Source organism: Lipotes vexillifer, unplaced genomic scaffold (assembly GCF_000442215.2).
Source record: "Lipotes vexillifer unplaced genomic scaffold, Lipotes_vexillifer_v1.1 scaffold395, whole genome shotgun sequence".
In the NCBI taxonomy this organism is placed as follows: domain Eukaryota; kingdom Metazoa; phylum Chordata; class Mammalia; order Artiodactyla; family Lipotidae; genus Lipotes; species Lipotes vexillifer.
This window is the reverse complement of record NW_006797390.1, coordinates 1,864,579-1,873,809: the sequence shown is the minus strand read 5'-3', so window position 1 is coordinate 1,873,809 and position 9,231 is coordinate 1,864,579. Positions and strand designations below refer to the sequence as shown.

The 9,231-nt window shown below is 38.3% G+C and overlaps 1 non-coding gene across 1 annotated transcript; it reads right to left on the bottom strand.

Moving 5' to 3' along the window:
- Nucleotides 1-2,544: 2,544 nt before the first annotated feature.
- Nucleotides 2,545-2,617, bottom strand: TRNAE-UUC (transfer RNA glutamic acid (anticodon UUC)). Its single transcript has one exon. It is a non-coding gene; the product is annotated as a tRNA-Glu (tRNA).
- Nucleotides 2,618-9,231: the final 6,614 nt, after the last annotated feature.

The following is a 9,231-nucleotide window of genomic DNA, read 5'->3' as shown; positions in this document are numbered from 1 at the left end:
ATGCTTCAAAGGAGAATTGAAGCATGAAATAGTAAGAGATGCTTTTGGTAAAAATAAAATCCAAAAATATTCTATTATTTTTTTGCAAAAATGACACATTACACATGCTACAGAAGTCAAACAAGAGTTAGAGTCGTGCTACTCTGCTATTATAAAATTAGGTTGAGAAATAATGGGCCTCTCAACCCTTGATTCCTTCTCAGTCTAATAATTACTGCATATACACGATTGTAGCTTAAATCTTATTTATCGCTGCGTTGGGTCTTCATTGCTGTGTGCAGGGCTAGCAGGGGCTACTCTTTGTTGTGGTGCACCAGCTTCTCATTGCCATGGTTTTTCTTGTTGCAGAGCACGGGCTCTAGGCACGCGAGCTCAGTAGTAGTGGCTCGCGGGCTCTAGAGCGCAGGCTCAGTAGTTGTGGTGCACGGGCTTAGTTGCTCCGTGGCATGTGGGATCTTCCTGGACCCGGGCTCAAACCCATGTCCCCTGCACTGGCAGGTGGATTCTTAACCACTGCACCACCAGGGAAGCCCCTTAAATCTTGGAAGTATAAGATAAACTTATTTTCAAAACTATTTTTTTTTATTTTTCAAGATAAAGCTTACTGAACTCCCCTGCCCCACCATTATGAAATGTTGGTCTTTCTTTTACATTAGTTTGTACAAGTGGACTTTATCTAATATCAGTTATACAATGAGGACTTCTAGTACATATTAAGGTGACTTATTTAGGAAAAAATAAAATAAGATTTGGGAATTGCTGAAATAATTTGATGTGGTTAGATACATACTTTGGTGGGTTTTTGTTTATGTTTTTGTTTTTATGTTTTATTCTGTGCCTTTGTATCAACTGTGCCTCTTCTCATAAACAAATGGAGAGACAGTCAATGCTCTCAGATGGGCTATTTATTTATACAAATAAGAATTTTTTCAAATGTTATTGACAGTGTATTTTCTTCTTTCACATATTGTTACTTCATGTTTTCTTCCACTATTCTACTGCTGTTTTTTTTAAGCTGAAAAGAAAGAGCCCATTATATATCAAGGCTATAACTCCTTGTTTTACATATACATTGCAAACGTTTTCCATGTTATTTGTCTTTAAATTTTTGTTATGGTGTAAACATATTTTACATATGATTGTCAGTAAATCCATCCATTTCTTTCTTTATTGTTCCTGTCTTTTTCTGACAGTTATAGAAAATTATTCTCTATATAATTTATTTCTCTTTTTGAATGTTTTGGTCCAGTCTCTAGATGGCTAAATTGTTCTATGGCTGTACAAAGACCACTTTGCTCTACTCTCTTGGTCTTGGAGACCCTAAATTTCTTAATGCTTATTTTGATTGTTTTACCTATCAAAATGTTGCTTCCTCAGTAACAAGTAATTAGGAGGATATTATTCTTGGTTGAACCAAATTCACAGTAGGTGATTAAAAAAGATGATTATTCACACATTAATATTCACTGGTAAAGTTTCTCACAGGATGAAGGAAAATTAAGTAAAGACACTTAGGTGGTATAGAATAAGTATCTTTGGGAAAACTTTTTTTTTCAAGAAATGATGTATCCACATGTTGAAGAGTCCAGGCTCTGCATCAGACAACATGGATCCAAATTCTAGTTCCAACAACTTCATTAAATGACTTGTTCTTGCTTGGTTTCCTCATCCATAAAATGGGGATAACAACCCTCAGAGAGTGGTTTGAGTGGCTGAAGAAGATACTGTATCTCTGTAATATTGTAAGCATGCATTACGATTTTTAAAATAATAATATTATTTAAATAAGTAATATAAATCATGAAAATATTTATTTTTCTATTTCTGAATAGGTGAATACCTCACTCATCTCTATGATTGATGTATAACTGACATAAAACATTATGTTAGTTGCAAGTGTACAACATAATGATTTGTTATTTGTATACACTGCGAAATAATAAGTCTAGTTCACATCTGTCATCACACAGCTATAAAATATTTTATCTTTTGATGAGAAATTTTAAGGTCTACTCACCTAGCAACTTTCAAATATGTAATACAGTGTTATTAACTATAGCCACTATACTGTACATTACATTCACAGGATTTATTTGTTTTATAACTGGAAGTTTGTACCTCTGACTTCTTTCACCCATTTTGCCCACCTTCTACCCCTGCCTTTGGTAACCACCAATGTGATCTTTGTATCTGTATCCAGAAGTTTTTTTTTTTTTTTTTTTAAGATTCCACATATAAGTGAGATAATATGGTATTTGTCTCTCTCTGTCTGCTCTTTCTGATTTATTTCACTTAGCATAATACTCTCAAGGTCCATCTGTGTTGTCACAAATGGCAAAGTTTCATTCTTTTTTATGGCTGAATTACATTCTATTGTGTATATACCACATTTTCTTTATCTATTCAGCCATCAGTGGGCACTTAGGTTGTTTCCATATCTTGGCTATTGTAAATAATGCTGCAGTGAATATGGAGGCGCATATTCAAGTTAGTGTTTTTTTTCCTTCTTCTTTTGGCTGTGCTGCGTGGCTTGTGGGATCTTAGTTCCCCAACCAGGGATCAAACCCGGGACCTCAGCATTGAAAGTGCGGAGTCCTAACTACTGGACCACCAGGGAAGTCCCTCAAGTTAGTGTTTTAATTTTCTTTGGATAAACATCTAGAAGTGGGATTGCCAGATTGTATAGTAGTTCTATTTTTAATTTTTTGAGGAACTTCCATATGGTTTTCCATAGTGACTGCACTGATTTACATTCCCATCAACAGTGCACAAGGATTCTATTTCCTCTACATCCTTTCCTGCACTTGTTATTTCTTGACTTTTTGATAGTAGCCATTCTAACAGGTGTGAGGTGATAATCCTTGTGGTTTTGACTTGCTTTTTCCCTGATGATTAGTGATGTTAAACATCTTTTATTGTATCCATTGGCCATCTGTATATCTTCTTTGGAAAATGTCTATTTAGATTCTCTGCCCACTTATAAATCAGATTGGATTTTCTTTCTTTTTTTTTTTTCTTTGCTGTTGAGCTGTATGAGTTCTTTATATATTTTGCATGTTAACCTCATATCAGGTATATAATTTGAAAATGTTTTCTCCCATTCAGTAGGTCGCCTTTTTATTTTGCTCATGGTTTCCTTTGCTGTTCAGAGGCTTTTTAGTTTGATGTAGTCCCACTTGTTTTTTTTTTATTTCCTTTGCTTTTGGTGTCAAATCCAAAATATCATCACCAAGACTAATGTTAAGGAGCTTATTGCCTATTTTTTTTTCTTTTTTTTTGCGTTACGCGGGCCTCTCACTGTTGTGGCCTCTCCCCCTGCGGAGCACAGGCTCTGGACGCGCAGGCTCAATGGCCATGGCTCACGGGCCCAGCCGCTCTGTGGCATGTGGGATCTTCCCGGACTGGGGCACGAACCCGTGTTCCCTGCATCGGCAGGCGGACTCCCAACCACTGCACCACCAGGGAAGCCCCTTATTGCCTATTTTTAACTCTAAGAGATTTTTGGTTTCAGGTCTTACATTCAAGTCTTTAGTTCACTTTGAGTTAACTTTGTGTATGAGGTAATATAGTGGTTCGGTTTCATTACTTTTTATGTGGCTGTCCAGTTTTCCCAACACCATTCACTGAAGAGATTGTCCTTTCCTCATTGTATATTCCTGGCTCCTTTGTCATGAATTAATTGACCATACATGTGTGGCTTTATTTCTGGGATCTCTATTATGTTCCATTGATCTGTGTGTCCATTTTTATGCCAATATCATACTGTTTTGATTACTATAACTTTGTAATAAAATTTGAAATCAGAGAGTATGATGTTTCCAGCTCTGTTCTTCTTTATCAAGATTGCTTTGGCTACTCAAGGTCTTTTGTGGTTCCATACAAATTTTAGGATTGTTTGTTCTATTTCTGAAAAATTACTTTGTAACTTTGACAGAGATTGCATTGAATCTGCACATTGCTTTGGTAGTAGGGACATTTTAACAGTATTTATTCTTCCAATCCATAAGCATGGACTATCTTTCCATTTATTTGTGTTCTTTAATTTCTTTCATCAATGTCTTATAATTTTCAGTGTATAGGTCTTTCAGCTCCTTGGTTAAATTTATTCCTAGGTATTTTATTCTTTATGATACAATTGTAAATGCAATTGTTTTCTTACTTTCTCTTTCTGATAGTTTGTTAAGAGTGTGTAGAAATGCAACAGATTTCTGTATATTGATTTTGTGTCCTGCAACTTTACTGAATTCATTTATTAGTCCTAACAGTTGGTAGAATCTTTAGGGTTTTCTGTATATAACATCATGTCATCTGCAGTAGTGTCAGTTTTACTTCTTCCTTTCCAGTTTGGATGTCTTTTCTTTCTTGCCTAATTTATCAGTTACTTATGTTGAGTTGCTCTCAATGTCTTGAAGACTATAGGGAAACAGAAAATTTTTCTAATGATGCTTTTTAAGAATGCCCTTGTTTAATGGCTCCCTCTGCTGGAGAAAGTCTGCACTGCTTGTTGTTATCAGCTACAACTTGTGCAGGGACAAGCTAGCCAAGTTCCTAGAAATATCTGGAATTTTCCAGGAAATGAAATTTCCTGAAACCACTGCTAGCTGCATTGTGAGGGGGCTGGAGATACGGTTGTTCTGCGCTTTCAACATTGCAGACATCTTCTATTAAAATGAGGGCACTGATTGGGAAAGAACGAGATCTTGAAAACTAGAATGGGGGCATAGGGGAAGATTCCAATCAAACTAGGGATATGAAACTCTAAATTCTATCGAGTCCTTTTTGCCATTAGAAGTATCCCTGTGACCCCTGTGTGAGGAGATTAACTTTGTTTTGCCTGAAGAAACTGTAATGGCCTCCCTTAAGCAGAAGAGTCCTGAGGTGAGTGAACAGCGGGCTAACCTGAATCAACAGACCACTGTCGCCTCAATCAATTCCTAGACATGAGTCAGTTTACAGAGCCAGAACCTCTTTAATTAAGGGTCGGGGGGCAAGTCCCTTGAGGAAGGGCCCTGCTAAACTGGCAAACTTTTTACAGTTCATCTTTTCCCCACGTTTCCCCAAAGAGATAATTTACCTGGGTGACTGCATTGCGAAAAGAATCAGACTTTGGGGGAGTTATGGGCACTGACTCTGACCTGACATTAATTTCAGGAGACCAAAGACATCACTGTATTACACTAGTCAGAGTAGGTCAATATAAGGAGATCAGATGATCAATGAAGTTTAGGCTTAGATCTGCCTCACAGTGAGTCCAGTGGGTCCCAGAACCCATCATGTGGTTTTTCTCCCAGTTCTGGACTGTAAAATTGGAATAGACCTACTGGGCAACTGGCAGAATCCCCACATTGAATCAATGACCTGTGGAGTAAGAGTTATTATGGTAGGAAAAACCAAGTGGAAGCCACTTAGAACTGCCTCTTTCAAGGAAAATAGTCAACCACATTACTGGAGGGAACACAGAGACTACTGCCACCATAAAGGACTGAAAGAAACAGGGGTGGTGATTTCCAACAAACCCTCATTCAACGCACCTATTTGTTCTGTGCAGAAAAAATGAATCTTGAAGAATGACAGTCAATTATTGTAAACTTAACCAGGTGGTGACTCTTATTGCAGCTGCTATTCCAGATGTGATTTCATTGCTTGAGGAAATTAACACATCCCCTGGTACCTGATATGCACCTATTGACCTGGTAAATGCTTTTTTCTCAATACCTGTTAGTTAGTAAAGAATACCAGAAGTTGAGATTACATAGCAAGACTTTAATGCCATCTGGGCAGGTAAGCTTCTGCACCTCTGCTGTGCTCAGCTCTATTTTCTTCTTCCTCTCATTTCACCTTTGTCTTCTCTCTTTTCCTCTCCCCCTCCTCCTGCCTCCTTCGTGTTGGCCTCCTTTTATCTTTTCCTTTCTCAGATTATCCTTCCAGGTATTCACAATAAATTTATATTTTGTACAAGGATTTTGTTGTATCAGGTTTTGTTTTGTTTTTTTGCGGAACGCGGGCCCCTCACTGCTGTGGCCTCTCCCGTTGCGGAGCACAGGCTCCGGACGCGCAGGCTCAGCGGCCATGGCTCACGGGCCCAGCCGCTCCGCGGCACGTGGGATCTTCCCGGACCGGGGCACGAACCCGCGTCCCCTGCATCGGCAGGCGGACTCTCAACCATTGTGTCACCAGGGAAGCCCATGTATCAGGTTTTGCATCCTCACTGAATCTGACTGGCTTTTATTTTCCTCTCCAAAATCAGGTTTTTGTTCCCAACGTCTTTCCCCATCATGTCCAGTCACTGTTTTGGTTTTGGCACCATCAATATCAATTGTACAAATGGTTTTTGCTAACCAACACCAGGTATAGCTGATGTTCAGATGGGTTCCAATAAAAACAAAAGTTTGCTTTCAGCTGGCAAGGCCAGCAATACATCTTCACTGTCCTACCTCAGGGATATATCGCCTCTCCAGACTTATCATTTAGTCTGCAGGAATCTTGATCCCCTTTCTGTTCTACAAGCTATCACACCAGTCCATTTTAATGATGATGTTTTGCTGATTGGACCTAGTGACCAAGAAGTCTCAGCTAATCTAGACATATTGGTAATTTGCATGTCAGAGGGTGGGAAATAAATCCAACAAAAATTCAGGGGCCTTTGACCTTAGTGAAATTTCTAGGAGTCTAGCAGTGAAGGGCATGTCAAGTTAACTCTTCTAAGGTGAAGAAGTTGATGCATCTTGACCCTCCTACAACCAGTTTTGGAGGCAGTATCTGTTCTAAATCAGAATACATGGTATCATTCTGTTTTTCCCATAGCCAGGATTCAAGAACCCAGGAATCAAGGAGTGGAAATGAGCGTGGCACTATTACCTCTACTGATTCACTGGAAAAACTTTTGCTTCCTATCCCTGTGACCTTAGTATGCTTTACTGGTCTATAGGTCTTAGTTCCAAAAGGAGGGATGTTTCCATCAGGACCACAGCAGTGATTCCATTAAACTGCCACCCAAGCATTTTGGGTTTCTCATGCCTCTCAATCAATGGGTGAAAAAGGGAGTTACCATCCTGACTGGGTTAATTGATTCAGATTTTAAGGAAAAATTGGACTGCTACAACACGTTAGAGGAAAGCAAAAGTATGTCTGGGATACAGGAAATTCCCTAGGACATCTCTTAGTACTACCATATCCTGTGATTAAACTCAAGGAAAATTACAACAGCTCAATTCAAGCAGAATTTGTGGAATGAATGTTTCAATCACTCTACCAGGCAAAGAATTACAACCAGCTGGGGTGCTTGCTGAGGGCCAAGGGAATATGGAATGCATAGTGGAAGAAGGTAGTTGTAAATACCAACTATGATCATGTGACCAGTTGCAAAATGAAGACTGTAATTGTTGTAAGTATTTCTGCATTATTTTGCTATGAATACGTGAATGTATGTATATGTATATTTACACATAATATTTGTTGTTTTCCTCCCTTATCTTCATATCATATGTTAAATAAGATGTATTTATAGTAGTTAACTTTAATCTCAGTATTTAAATTACATGATCGGGCTTCCCTGGTGGCGCAGTGGTTGAGAGTCTGCCTGCCAATGCAGGGGACACGGGTTCGTGCCCCGGTCTGGGAAGATCCCACATGCTGCGGAGCAACTAGCCCCGTGAGCCACAATTACTGAGCCTGCGCATCTGGATCCTGTGCTCTGCAACAAGAGGCCGCGATAGTGAGAGGCCCGCGCACCGCGATGAGGAGTGGCCCCCACTTGCCGCAGTTAGAGAAAGCCCACGCATTTAAAAGAAGACCCAACACAGCAAAAATAAATAAATAAATATTAAAAAAAAAAAAAAAATTACATGATTAACAAGGAGAAGACTGAACATTGCCCAAGGACTTTGCATTCTCTTCTGTGGAAAGCTTAACATGTTTTTAGTTGTAGGCAAGATAGTTGTATCATATTAGGCAGAAGCATAACTTTGTTATTGTCTTTATTTGGAGATTAAGTATGGTTTAAGAAGATTAAATATGGGTGCCAAATTGACAAAGCATGGGATGTGATGGTAAGTTTTATGTGTCAGCTTGGCTATAGCTAAGGTATAGCACTCCGTTATTCAACAAACACTAATCTTGGTGCTGCTGTGAAGGTATTTTGTATATCTCATTATCATCTATAACAACTAGGCTTTAAGCTAAGAATATTATCCAGAGGTAACCTGGGTGGGCCTGACCCAATCAGCTGAAAGGCCTTAAAAACAGAACTGAAGTTTCCTGAGGAAGAAGAAATTCCTTCTGTGGACTGAAGCATCAACTCCTGCTGGAGAGTTTTCAGCTTGTCCTTCCAATTGTCTGGTTATAAATTTTAGATTTGCCTAGCCAGCTGCCATAATTGTGTAACCTAATTCTTTGCAATCTATCTATCTATCTATCTATCTATCATCTATCTATATCTTAAATTATCTATCATCTGTCTGTTTTTAGCTCCCAGAGTGCATAAGCAAATTTCTTGCAATAAATTTCTCTGTTTCTGTATAGCTAACTATCATCTTTCTATATGTATCCTACTAGTTTTGTTCCTCTGCTGGTACCCTGGCTAATTCAACTCTCTTCATTGAGAATTCTGGTGACCCTTCTTCACCACAAGAAGAATGTCTCCTGTCTAATGAGTGGCTCACGGATCCCTTCTGCTGTTTACACAGGGCCATCAATTGGGAACAAGTAAAATCCATAGCAATCAGGCCCCATAAATCATGAGGTCCTGGCCATGGGGCCCCATGTATCCTTTCAGGCTGCCACTAGAGGGTGACATAGGGTCTTCAAATAAATCAAATTTGATTGTTTATAGTAATCTTTTTATATATTAATAAATTAGTTGGGATTTTTTATCTATGACTGAGGTTGACCTTTATTTCTCTTCTTTATTTATATCCTTTTGGGTTGAGCGTCACAATTTTTTTGATGTATAAAACAGTTTGGGATATTTTGCTTCTCAAATAATCTCTGAAAGAGATTGTGGAAGATTTGCTTTACTTTTTTTTTTTTTCCAGGGCCTGGAATTTTGTAGAAAGTTATAATTTATAGATCAAATTTTATTATAGTTAAGAAAAAAAAATTAAGTTTCTTCTTGTATTAAGTTTTGTAAGTTGTGTTTATTTTTCTAGAAAATGTTCCATATAAATTTTCAAGTTTATTGTCATAACATTGTTTATATTATCCTTTTATCTTTTTAACATGGGCAAAATCTGC